This window comes from Aethalodelphis obliquidens, unplaced genomic scaffold (assembly GCF_003676395.1).
Source record: "Aethalodelphis obliquidens isolate GAN/ISIS:26980383/991018 unplaced genomic scaffold, ASM367639v1 scaffold87, whole genome shotgun sequence".
Taxonomy (NCBI): Eukaryota; Metazoa; Chordata; class Mammalia; order Artiodactyla; family Delphinidae; genus Aethalodelphis; species Aethalodelphis obliquidens.
The window spans coordinates 4,310,762-4,323,936 of NW_020838031.1; the positions used below are offsets into that span (position 1 = coordinate 4,310,762).

General features: G+C 41.1%; 1 protein-coding gene across 1 annotated transcript in view; it reads right to left on the minus strand.

The window, feature by feature from the left end:
* Nucleotides 1-13,175, minus strand: part of PCNX2 (pecanex 2) — a 273,090-nt gene that overhangs the window by 98,783 nt on the left and 161,132 nt on the right. The gene's annotated exons all lie outside the window — the stretch shown is intronic.

Consider the following 13,175-nt stretch of genomic DNA (forward strand, 5'->3'; position numbering starts at 1 on the left):
GAAGGGGGAGCACTACTTTCATAGAATAACTGGCTGCTAACAGCAAAGCTGATAAATTTGGGGATATTAGCTTTAAAACATAAATATTCTCAAATGGGGCTGACAATATGAGTTAGAATTGTATAAGTTAAATAAACGTATTCAGGCAGTGGTCACACAATCGTATTTCAGAAGGTGAGAAATGGATTCTATCTCAATACACAATGTGTGTTGGGAGGCTGTTATATAACACACTGTTTAGCAAAGTATTGATGGGCTTCAGGGAGCATGGTAATGCAGAAAGGCTACCATCCCACTGTAAAAATATCATAAATAATCTAAAAAATTGTAAGAAAATATAATTAATATTTGAATTCCAAAGAAGGAAAAATCTCTAACAGTCAAAACCAAAGAGGGAATTTTAAATGAGAATGCTAAGTCTGAACTGACACCGTGATGACCCCAAGAGGACATAGGCATGAATATGGGCTGCAGGAGCTGAGGACTTGGATTTTAATGGACTTGAAGGGCAGCGATGCCCACCAAAATGTGAATTAGAAAAGGCCCACCTACCAGAGCTGGGAGAAAGCACAAAAGTTTTCCTTCTGCCTGGTGTAGAGTAGATAAAAATCTATCATCCACAACGTGCCAAAGCCATTGTAACGCAGGGGAGTGGAGTTTAAATGTAGACTATTCCAAAAGAGCAGGAACACAAAATTGAGAGACTAATATTAAAAGTAGTGAAGGATGACAAAACTTTCTTGTATTAATCATCTTCAGGGACACTTCCACAACCAGAATATGTAGACCTCCCATTAAACGCCGAAAAGAAAAGAAAAAAACTGCATTTAAAGAACTTCATATGCTAATCAAATGTGCTTATTAATCATTTGAGTAACCACTAAATCACTAAAGTTTTCAAACTTTAATGTGCATCAGAATCACCTGGAGAGCTTGTAAATAAAAGATTCTGGTTCCTACCTGCGGAGGTTCTGATTCAGTAAGTTTAGGATGGAGGCCAGGAATAACCTCCCAGGTGATGCTGACGACGCTTCCTCTGGGGACCACACATTGAGATTCATTGCACTAAAGGACTAGAAATACAATACTCGATTTCCAAAGTACGAGAGGGAAAGAAGAGATCAAATAAAATTTATTCAATTCAATAGAAGGCAAAAAAGAAGGGGTGGGGGGACAAAGAAAAAGCATTGTAAATAGAAAGCAAAATACAATGATAGAAAAAAGTATAAACATATCAGTAATCAGAGTAACGCAAATGGATACAGTTTGTCTATTAAAATGTAGAGATTCTCAGTCTGTATTAAAAAGAAAAATTGTGCTAAATGCTTTTATAAGAAATATTAAAATGACTTAGAAAGTGTTAGGTAACAGAATGAAAAGAATATATAGCAGATAAATCTTAATCAAAAGAAAGCTTGCTTACCTATATTAATATTAGACAAAATAGAATTTTACCGAAAAAGGATAAAAAGCAGTACCTAATGATGAAAGTAAAGAGTCACCAGAAGATAAAATAATTGGAATGTATGTACTTGACCATAAGTCTCAAAATATCTAAAGTAAAAATGGACAGAATTACAAGGGAAGATTAACAAATCGACATCATAGGGGGAGATTTTAAGACAGGCATCGCAGAAAAATGATGGTTTGGTTAGACTATAGATTAATAAAGATATAAAATATTTGACCAACAGAATTAACAAGCTTTATCTAAGAGATATGTGTATTAGAACCTTGTAGCCAACCAAAAGAGAAAGAATGTAACTTTCAAGCATATGGACATTTACAAGAATTGATGACTTAGTAAACTAAAAAGAAGTCTTAACTGATGCTAAGAATTGATATCATGCAAACTGCTTTGCAATTAAGTTAGAAGACAATAATAAAAAGACAGCAAAATAACAATAGCAGCAGCAACCACAAACTTTGCACTCAGATATAATAACAACAAAAACGACACTGAATTAACTAAGAATAAATGATAATCAAAATTAGGAAATGCTTTAAAACGAAAGATAATGAAAAGCAAGTAATACCAATCACAACCTGTGGGACTCAGCTAAAGCAATTTGTAGAGTAAAAGACATAGCCTTAAAATGTGCATCTTAGAAAACCTTCGCAGTTTATATTGGCAGTCAATTTTTTATTACAAAAAATGAATATTGTCAGAAAAGAAAATATAGACATTCTGATCTATTAATGTAAGTACAGAACTCCTCAATAAAATATTTATGAAATGGATCTACAAATATATAAAAATATATCATGACCAAATGTGGTTCATCATATAATGGTTTATTAGAAAAAATGTCAATGCAATTCACAAAAATAAGAAAGTAAAAAAAAGGAAGACCATATGATGCTCAACTGATGCAGGAATGAGGCACTCACTCATAAAATTCAGCACTCACTCATAAAAATCCCTCGCGACCTAGTAATATAAAAGCTCTTCTTACACTGCTAAAAGGTAGCAGTGCTATATTGAAGTAAACACCATATTTAATAGTAAAATGTAAAATTTCAGGATTATTCAGGCAAGATGTATCAAGCAAGATGAATCTGATTAACCTACAACAGAAAAGTGAAAATAGAACCATTAAGGGAGACTAAAATCTAAGGAAAGAGAAAGGAACCTGGGATAATAAGGTATCACCTGTGAAGTGCAATTTGGATAATTGCACTTAATAACTAAGAAGAGAAACAGGGATGAGTGTACTCAGCAGGTATAGGCTACTCAGGCAGATGAATGCACAGCTAATAAAGGGAAAAGCAACAGGCCTGATTCTTTGATCAGCCAGCTTTACGCAGCAAAACAAATTCAGACCCCGAGGAGAACATGACAGAAAATATTAGTTAGGTTCATGTTTCATAACCACTAATGAGGGTATCCATAAATGCAAATGAAGTCACCAATGCACATTTAAACTTTACAATCTACCAAGAGGTAGAAATGCACAAAAGTAAAAATCTTGTCAAGACCCCTGAGAATTGGGAATTAAATTTAATGCTGCATCTGTGTGTGTGTTTCTGCTTGTGGTAGACAGAGGGGTACTGGCTCAGGTGTGTTGGGAGGCGGGTCACTGGGGAAGGAGGCAAGGGTGGACTTCAACACAGAAGAAACAGGAGATGATAAAAGTAACCAGGGAGAGAGGGTTACCTTTTGTTCAAGTATCTTGCTCAAATGGAGCCTGGAGTGAAGTGGTAGAAACAATACAGTTAATATACACATTCTGCCTTCCTTTTCAGCTCCTTAGTCCCCTCTAAATTCCTTATGTTACCTTTCATCCAATTACTGTATGTAGGATAGTCTCCCATCTTTGTTTTGGCTTTTGTTTAGCTTTCTCTTCCCTATGGGGAAAAGGCAGCTTTCTAGATTCTGTTTTTGGGGGCTTCTTCCCTCTCGAAGATTCATTATAACCGTAAGGGTGACAAATGCAGTTTTTAGGAAGAGCGTATGACAGCCAAGTTCAGAAGCCTCCTATCATGCTGCTGCTTCTACCCATGTAGCATTTCAGTAAGAGAAACATATCATGCTGATATCTGTAGCTACGAAGCAGCTTTTTCTCCATCTTCTCTGAAGGTCCTCCTGATCGGATATCCCATCCCTCCCACACCTCCTGGATATCTACCTCATGTACTCTCCTGAGACTTTATACTTGCAAAAACATTTCATCCATCTAATACACATAGAAATAAGGTGGTTCATACAGTGGTGTTCCAAATAACAGTAGCTCTCTGCTTTAAGCACCTGAACTTTCTAAATTTATTGATTTTTATACGAATATAATAATACAAACTCACTTTAAAAACACTAAATCCTTCAGAATTGCTTAAACTGTAAAGTGAAAGTTCTTGTAACCCACCTCATTCTGACCTAACTTCCAGGACTTGGAATTTTCTGCACATGCACCTGTGCAATACATACGTGCGAGTGTGTGTGTGTCTTTTTTATTTAAATTGAATTAGCAATATATAGTGTTCTGAAACTTGATTTTTCTATTTCATAGATCATGGGCATTGTTCAGTGTTGGTATAAATTGCTCTCCCTCACATCTAATTAACTGCATAATATTCCATTGTTTGGCCAATCTATTGAATCATTATACTACTGATAGACATCTAGGCTGCAAAAATTAATTTAAAACCATTGCTGAAGAAAACTCCACACACTTATCTAAGAGATCATAGAAAGCCAGTGCAGTGGCTGTTAACACAGTGTACTCCCCTGACTTTGATCACTGGGTGGGCACATGGTCTACACTGGGACGGTCACGACATCCCCCTCTGTCCATGATAACCGATGCAGGGGTAAGCACAGTTCGTGATACAGACAACAGGTACAGGATGTTAATTCCATCAGCATTGCTATATGAAGGTGGGGCTCCTGGGAGCTATCTTGTTCCTTGTATGGAGAATGACCCCAAGCAAAATCAGGCAAAAATAAGTAGGAAAGAGAGAGTACGAAAAGGTAGTTTGCTCTGGGTATGGCCCCATCTCAAATGAGATCTACTCTCAGGCATCCCAGTTACGTAAAGCAACACAGTCCAACTTTAAGTTGAGCTTTTGTCACTTGCCATCAAAACGTTCTAATATACCAAATTTACCAAAATTTCATGTAAAATTTAAAAGTAGTTCAAAGAGCTTCTGGTTTCTCCTCTTGGACACAGAAAGCTGAAAAGAGCATTCTTCCCACCTTACAATGAGAAAAAGCCAGACAAACTTCAAATTCATGACTGCTTTTTTAACCCATTGGAGAACTGGGCTGTAGAGAAGCCAGCTGGCCCACAATCTAAGGACAGACAAGCACCTTCAGGGAGAAAGGAGGTAAGCACTCCCTCACCTGGGGCAGACGTCACCAGAAACTGGTAGGAAGAGTTTGTCCAAAAGAGCTGATGAATTTTGGTGATTGTCAAGTGTGGGCTCGTAGGACACCAGGAAGCCCCCTGGGGGCTATAGAAATTGCAGGCTCTTTCTCCCCATGCACTCCCCTGGGTGCTCACAGAAAAGGTCGGAGGGAACCCTAAGGAAGTGTCTGATGTGGTACAGACCTGAAGGAAGCAAACAGTAGACACACGGAGGAGCACAAAACTCTGCTACACCCTTTCCCCAGACCTCTCTTATGGGACACATATTTCAGTCTACAGAGGAAAGGTCAGCAAACACTGTCATCTCCCGGGCACTGGTGAAGACTCACTGCAGCTGGGGAAAGGGAACGACACAACAGCAACAAAAACCCCACTCCTGAGGAAGGGGCAGGAGTACCTGCTGGACCCAACTGCAGCTGGAGGGGGATGAGGAGAACTGAGAAGGACACAGGGACAGGGTGAAGACCTAAGACTGAGGTTTAATTAGAAAACAGAGAACGTCCTCCCCTTCCACCTTCTCCCCCTGCCACAAAGCTAACAAGTTTCAAGTGAAAAGTAAAACCAGATGCTGATAGGAGAGGGACAGGAAAGGCACAAGCACATGTGAAGAGACACAGTGAGGAGCAGCGTGGGCGTAGAGCTGAGCACTGAGCAGACATTGCTCTGGAAACCAACTCCCAACCTAAACACAAGGTATCCCTTCAGAAGTTTTGAAGTCTGTGGTACCCTGAGGGTAACCATGGCAATAACAAACCCCCAACCTGGCCCATCTCCTAACCTTGTTAACTCAAACCCTGCACTGAAAATCTAGCAGAAGGAAAGGCATGCCTGGTTCCAGGCATAAATGCTATTTGCTTTATACTCTATGGCCCTCCACAAGAAGTCCAGCTTTCAACAAAACATTATGAGGCATATGAAAAGGCAAGAAAAAAAAGACTCCTAAAAGACAAAGCAACGATCAGAGCTAGACTCAGATATGAAACACATGTTGGAACTATCTGACAGAAATTAAAATAACTTTGATTCACATGTTATGGGCTCTAACGGAACAGGTACACAATATGAAAGATTAGATGGAAAATTTCAGCAGAGAGGTGGAAAGTATAAAAGAAAGACTCAAATGGAAATGATAGAAATGGAAAACACACAAGAGAGATACAGAATGTTTTCAGCAGGCTTGTCATACTAACACAGTTGAGGAGAGAATTAATGAACTTGAAGACAGATCAAGAAAAATGACCTAAACTGAAACACAAAGATAAAACTGAGTGAATTTAAAAAAGAAAACATTATTGAGTATCCAAGAGATATATAACAATATCAAACTAACGTATGTATATTTTGAACCTTAGAAAGAGAGGACAGGACAAAGAAGTGTTTGAAGATATAATGGGCAAGAAATTTCCAAAATAATGACAGACACCAAGCCGCAGACTCAAGAAGGTCAGATAACACCAAGGAAGATAAATACCCAAACAAACAATTGAATAAACAAACAAACAACAAGAACAAAACCTACCCATCGCTAGGCATATAATAATCAGATTTCTAAAGACAAAGAGAAAATCTTGAAGGCAGCCCCCCAAAAGGCACATTACACAGAGAAGAACAAAAGTAAAATTACAGAAGACTTTCTGTAAGCCAGAAGATGATAGAGAGACATTTTTAAAGTTTTAAAAGGGGGAGGGGGCAGGAACTGTCAATATAGAATTCTATACCCAGTGAAAATATCTTTCAAAAATGAGAGAGAAATACTTTCTTGGGCAAACAAAACTGACAGAATTCACTGACAATACACCTATACTACAGAAATCGTTCAGGAAGTTCAGGCAGAAGAAAGACGATACAGGTTGGAAATTTGGATCTACACAAAGAAATAGAGCATCAGAAAGGAAAGGTGACAATAAATCATTTTGTCTTATTTTCAAATGCCCTAGAAGAGCAATTCTGTTCTAAAGCAAAAATAGTAACAGCGTATTATGTGTTTTTAGCATGTTAAAATAACGTATATGACAATAACACCAAGGATGCCAGGGAGGAAACTGCTGAAATTCCTTACACTAGACAAGCAATGGTATAATATAATTTGAAGGTAGATTCTACTGAATTTAAGTTTTATATTCTTAATATAATTGCAATGACTTTAAAAAAAAAAGAGGCATAAATAATACGTCAGTAGAAGAAATAAGATGGAATTAAAAAGTAGTTCAAAGTTTTTCCTGCTACTCTTCCCTTTACTGCCCTAATTAGTTGCTCCTTCTGGAGAACCCATAATATTTGGCTTATAACTTCCTACCGCATGGAAAGTAGTACAGCATCCTGGTTATAAGACTAAGCTTTGGAGTTAGACCTAGGTTCTCATGCCAGCTCTGCCTCTCACTACTTGTGTGATCTTGGACAAGTTTTACTCCTGTGAGCCTTAGTTCTCTCATAGGCAGAGTAACTATGGTAATGGTACCTATCTCAGAAATTGATTGTGAAGAATCGATGAAATAATCCATGTTAGGTTTTTAGCTCAGGACCAAACATATAATAAGTGCTCGATAAATATAGATTATTTTATTTATTGCCCTTATGACATTGTTTCAAAAGTAGTTTTTATGTTTTTCTCTCCCACATCTTCCATTGAAGAGTATGCTCAATGTTAGCTATACTCTATTATAGTTGTACAGTTATCTTCTAGCAGGTAAGTAATATAGGCACGTAGTGGATGTAACTGCAGGAAGTGTTCTTCAGAAAGTGAAACAATGAGTAAAAGAAAGCCTCAAGTGTCTTACTAACTCAACTCATAGGCTATAGTGGACATGGGGTCAATGGAATTTTTCTTGTTACTTCCTGATTCTCATTTACATGCCAGATCTTTGCAACTGCCACTGATTCTCCTGACAAAGGCGGTATTCCCCCTTTTTCTCTCAATGGATATTTTAAGATAGTAACCATCTCAGTGTCACTGACTGCCTTTCTGCAACTGAGGCAGAAGCACCATGGTTTGGTCCACTCAGAGTACTTCCACAACTGGTAGCAAAAGGAAAGAAGGAATGAGAAAGTCTGTGACCTCGAAGACCTTGTCTGAAATATGAACCCCTGGTGAAGGACACTTTGGAATCTCCAGGTTCATGTCTGCAAATCCTGTAGAATCGGAAGCCTCCAGTCAGTAAAGGACAGCAAATGCCAGTTGTCAGCCTTGTCAGGAAGATGTTGCCCTGGCTTGTAACCCAATCGAGCTCTGTCTTCAGGAAGTACTTTAAGGAGGGCTTCCTCATTGCTGAGAAAGGAAGGTTGTCAAATTCTTTCAGTGAAGAGGGTCTAGATTTATCACTTCTACTAAATTCCCTGAAGCCACTCATGTAGTGCTTTTTTTTTTTTTTGCGGTACGCGGGCCTCTCACTATTGTGGCCTCTCCTGTTGCGGAGCACAGGCTCCAGACGCGCAGGCTCAGCGGCCATGGCTCACGGGCCCAGCTGCTCCGCGGCATGTGGGATCTTCCCGGACCGGGGCACGAACCCGTGTCCCCTGCATCGGCAGGCAGACTCTCAACCACTGAGCCACCAGGGAAGCCCTCATGCAGCTTTTGTGTGCCTCAGAACACACCACTGCCCCCTTCTCTGAAGATTCATCAGCAGTGGCCCTTCGAGTCTACAGAGCAAGCTGTAGACTTTTTAAAAAATGAGAGCCCATAAAAACTTCTTTGACATATTAGCAGGGACACACAGGACTATGCTGCTGTTTGAACAACATGACTAAATCCATGTATTTAGTATAGTCTACTTTGGCATGAGAAAAAAGGAAAAATGAAGAAAAGAAAAAAAAAGATATAACTCTTGCACACCAGCCTTGATGTCCTAAATGGGAAGGAAAAACAGATCCTTACTTTGAAGGCCGAGATGCAGAGAAGCTGCTAGCATTCACTTCGGGCCTCCGTCCCTTCCCAGGAGATGAATTACAGTAACTTGCATGGTTTGAGTTAAGGGAAACCCATGGCCCTGGTATGTGGGTGTTGTCCTGGGGAGTGGAAGACAAGGAAGTTGATGAGTGAGGCTATAAATCTTGACTAAAGGATGTTTGGGGCTGTTCAGGCACTTCTCAGCTGTTACATGACACAGTTAAAAGTGGCGTCACAGCGGTGGCTACGTGCCGTGAGCTGGCCAATTAGATGACATCAGCTTGTCACCACCGGGGTAGATCTGCAGCTAGAAGCAGATTGTGTTTTCCCCTCTGAGTTTTGCAAAAGGGGCTCGGCTGATGACAGAGCAACACGCTCACAGCGGAAGAGCCAGCTCTGCTGGCCACGTGTTAAGTCCTCCACTGTGAACGGGACAGCAGTGAGGCAGCCAAACGAGATTTATGAGAAGCCAAGAAAATCAAAACACACACCATGGAAAGCCCAAGGAGGGAACTCTAAGTGACCCGTATGCTCAAGCTAAAACCACCCCTCCTCCCACGTGCTCCCCTGTCCCTCCTGTGAATCATCATCTCTCTAGGATAATAAAACATCATCCAACCACCACGTCCAAGCTCAGACTTCATTTCTCACAAACCAGTTTTTCCATCTTTCAACTGAATTTAATGACTATGAATTGAATTAGGGTGACCTAATCCTAAACCTAACCCTAACCAGGACCCTGCATCTTGTTGGATGTTGCAGCAGGTGGGAAATAAATAAGCACACCCGTGGTCCCACCATTCGAGGAGTTTCCAATCTTCTCGGCAACACAGACACACTGGAATCTGTTCTTCGCTTCTGGACAGAGTGCAGAGCCTGTGAAATGTTTCTCCTGCACCATCCTCGTGGCAGTTACAAGTGAACATGGGTCCCTGAGAGCCTGGAAGGTGTGCTTGGCTCCTGCAGTGGTTTTGTGAACCTTCTGCAAGCCAGTTGTTACGCCTGGGCTTGGGAAGACTGGGAATAGGGTCAAGTTCGAGTACGGCTCTGTGAGTGAGTGACTTTGGGTAAGTTTCTAACCTGTCCATGCAAAACAGCACGACTGAACGTTCCACAGAGGCTTGTTGTTTTCCTACCGTGTGCCTGGTCTTGTTCTGGAAATTAGGACGTATCAGTAAACAGACAAAGATCTCTGTCCTCATGGAACTCACAGTCTGGTGGGAGAGACAATCAAATGAAAAACAAGTCAAGGAGAGAGTATGTTAGAAGGTGATGACGGCACAGCAGAAGGGTAATACAGCGCAAGGTGAAAAGATGGGGAAGCTGGGCAGAGGGCAGAGAAGGCACAAGCTGTAATATGAAAACCGGGTGGTCAGGGTAGGTCTGACGGAAAAGGTCATATCTGAGCAAAGCCTTGAAAGAGCTGATGGAGTGAGGGAGTGAGTTTTATCTAGTAGAGAGAAAACTGTGAGACAACCTTACTGAAAGGTCCAGAATTATGAAAAAGGTCAATAAACTTGATAAGTCCATCCTTCAACTCAGTGAGGGAAAGGGACCTACAAATAAACTGAAAATGGAAAATGGAGCCTCTGTCAACATTAGTGAACCAAAAAGATAATGGAGAGATGTTCCATCCACCACTTAATTTCAGGATAGCAAGAACTATCCCATATCACGACCCCGTGGAGGAGGTGGGCGCAGATGTCACCCTCCGAAAACTCAGAGAGGGCAGAGGGAAGCCATGCTAAGGTGAATGGCCCCATAGAAAATAACTTTTGCTGTCCATAATTTCCTGGCTGGAGATGCCTAAGAGCTCAATTCTTGTACTAAGTCTCAAGCCCTGCGTTTCAAACCTAGAGATGGTGGCGTTAAGTAAACACTGTACTGTGGCCCTTCATATCACACATATATGGCATGTTTATTCCTGGCAAGGGCAGTGGACTAAACCTTTTAAACATAACGAGAATGGCATGTCTAAAGCCATTCACCTCTTCTAAGCTGGTAAAACATTAACAGCCTGAAAGTGGTTGTGACTGCAGAATTTTTCCCTTAAATACAGCTCCACTGAAGAGCGTACTGTAAAGCTCCCCCAAATACCCACATTTAAATACACTGACCTGTGGTCAATGAATATACCTGGGCATTTACAAACAGACACGGAGGGCCCACTCTATCAAGGGCACTGTGACCTCTGTGAAGCTGCCAATATTGCTGACCACTCCCTCCTTCTTGAAGCCATTTCTTTTCTTTCTTCCTATTTCACTGTACCTTACCTTGTCTCATGAGTCACTTTTCCTCCTCCTCTACCTGGGTCTTAAATGCTGGCCATCCTTGTTGGAAGCAATATGTCTTTTGGAAGGATTCTCTATGGAGACCCTATCATGTACATCTTGTCCACCCAACAATTCCTATCACAGGAATCTGTGTTCCTGAAACACTCATGTGCACCAGCGTCTGACACTTCTGGTCTGCCCGCCCTTTCTTCCCTCTCTGACCCGCTGTCCCTATAGTGTGGTTAGACAAGAGCCAGGCCTCATTGACTAGAGGGCTTGCGTCCCTCTTGCCTAGTTCCTCAATGGACACGTGACACAAAAGGAGTCAATGAGATGCTCCCCAGGACTTCGGCTAAAACCATCAGGAAAGATACTTTCTCTTCTTTCTGGGATTACTAGCTGGAGGGAGTCTATACATATAGAACCAATCTAAGAATGAAGCCAGCATAGGAGAGAAGGAGAAATAAACACAGAATTTCGATGCCATCGTTTAAGCTTCTGAATCATCCCGTCAGTTATAGGAACCGTTAAATCCCCCTTTTTCATTAAGTCAGTTTCATTTGGGTTTCTGGAGTTCGTGAACACAGAAATCCCAGCTACCACAGGAAAAAAAATTGGAAACAAACTAAATGTCTATCAGTAGGGGAATGGCTAGTCAAATTATTACTATGGAATACTATGCAGGTGTCAAAAGGAAGAGGCAATATTACACATACTGTCGTGGAAATTCTCTAAGACATATTTTTAAGCAAAAAAGGAAGTAAACATGTGTAAAGAATGACCTATTAATAGTTTACGTTTTGTGTGTGTATAGGGTGTGTGTGTGTGTTTGAGTGTGTGTGTAAATACATAGGAAAACAGAGTAGAAGGAATTACCCTGTAAGAGTTACAATGGTTATCATTAGGGAGAGAAAGGGGTTAAGGAGTGAGGGCTGTGTATAAAGATGGACTTCCTCTGTATTTTCCATTATGTTTCTAACTTTATTAAACTGATCCTACATTTATAGCACTTATGTAAAGTAAAATATTTAAATGGGAAAACATCCTGTCCCTAGGTCTTTACTTTGGTCCCTGTCACGTCTCATTCCACAATTCAACACATCTAAAACCAACATTTTTTTTCCCCAAAATGTCTTTTTTTCCTGGCCCTCCTTAATGACAACACTGAGTCGCTGGAGGACGCGACGTGAGAGCTCTCCCAGACGTGGTTCTTCCTCCTAGACTCCACTTCCCCCCAGCACCCTCACAGTCACTAAATGCTATCAGCTCTACCTCCTAGATTTGTCCCTTCTCATCGTGGCTCTGGGGCCATCATTCACACAGCTTTATGTAAAAACCACCTCACTCATTAATTTTAATTTCATAAATGGTAAAAGTGCTAGCTCCCGTGTTGAACTAACGGCCTGGAGAATTTCCCATGTAACACATTCTGGAAATGCTGGCAGAATGATCCTCTGGCAGGATTATTTCAAGTCCTGCTTCTCCAACTAAAAATTACTAAAAATTTCAAGAAAAGATGGTTTCTGATAACTTTTTCAGGACCAGTGGAAGAGCATGAAACCTTTGTCACCTCCTGTCAATGACCACATATTCTTACGTGGAGCATGTCTTCCTGTCCCCCAAAGACCCAGGCATATCAGAAATGTTACAAGTTCACTACATTAGTTGGTTCTTAAAAGAGAAGAATGACTGATGGTGATGGCTAGGACCTGGGACCTGGGACCCTCTGCTGCAGGGTCTGCACCTGGACAAACATCCCCTCGAACAACAAAATACAAAGAAACAATAAGAGACTAAAAATAACTGCGTGCATAGGCAGTTGGGGCAAATGCTGTACAACAAGATATGAAGAGACCAAAAAGCCCAACTGCCACTTCTGAAGAGCTGGGAGCAACATCAAGGCGCTGTGTGTGATCCCTGCACACAGCACCACCAAAGGGGTGGGCAAATCACCTAAGCCAGCCCTCCTGCCCGACCCCTGGACCTGCCCCTACCCTCACCCCGTATAAGGAACAAGCTCGCCCCACCCCCGAGGGAGCAAACAAGCAAGGGAACCTGTTGTTTGTTCTCGCTCCTCCCTGCTGTAGCACAGGCCCCAGTAAAGCCTTGCCTGAATTTCCTGCCCGGCCTCTGATCAATTTCTATTGACTAAGG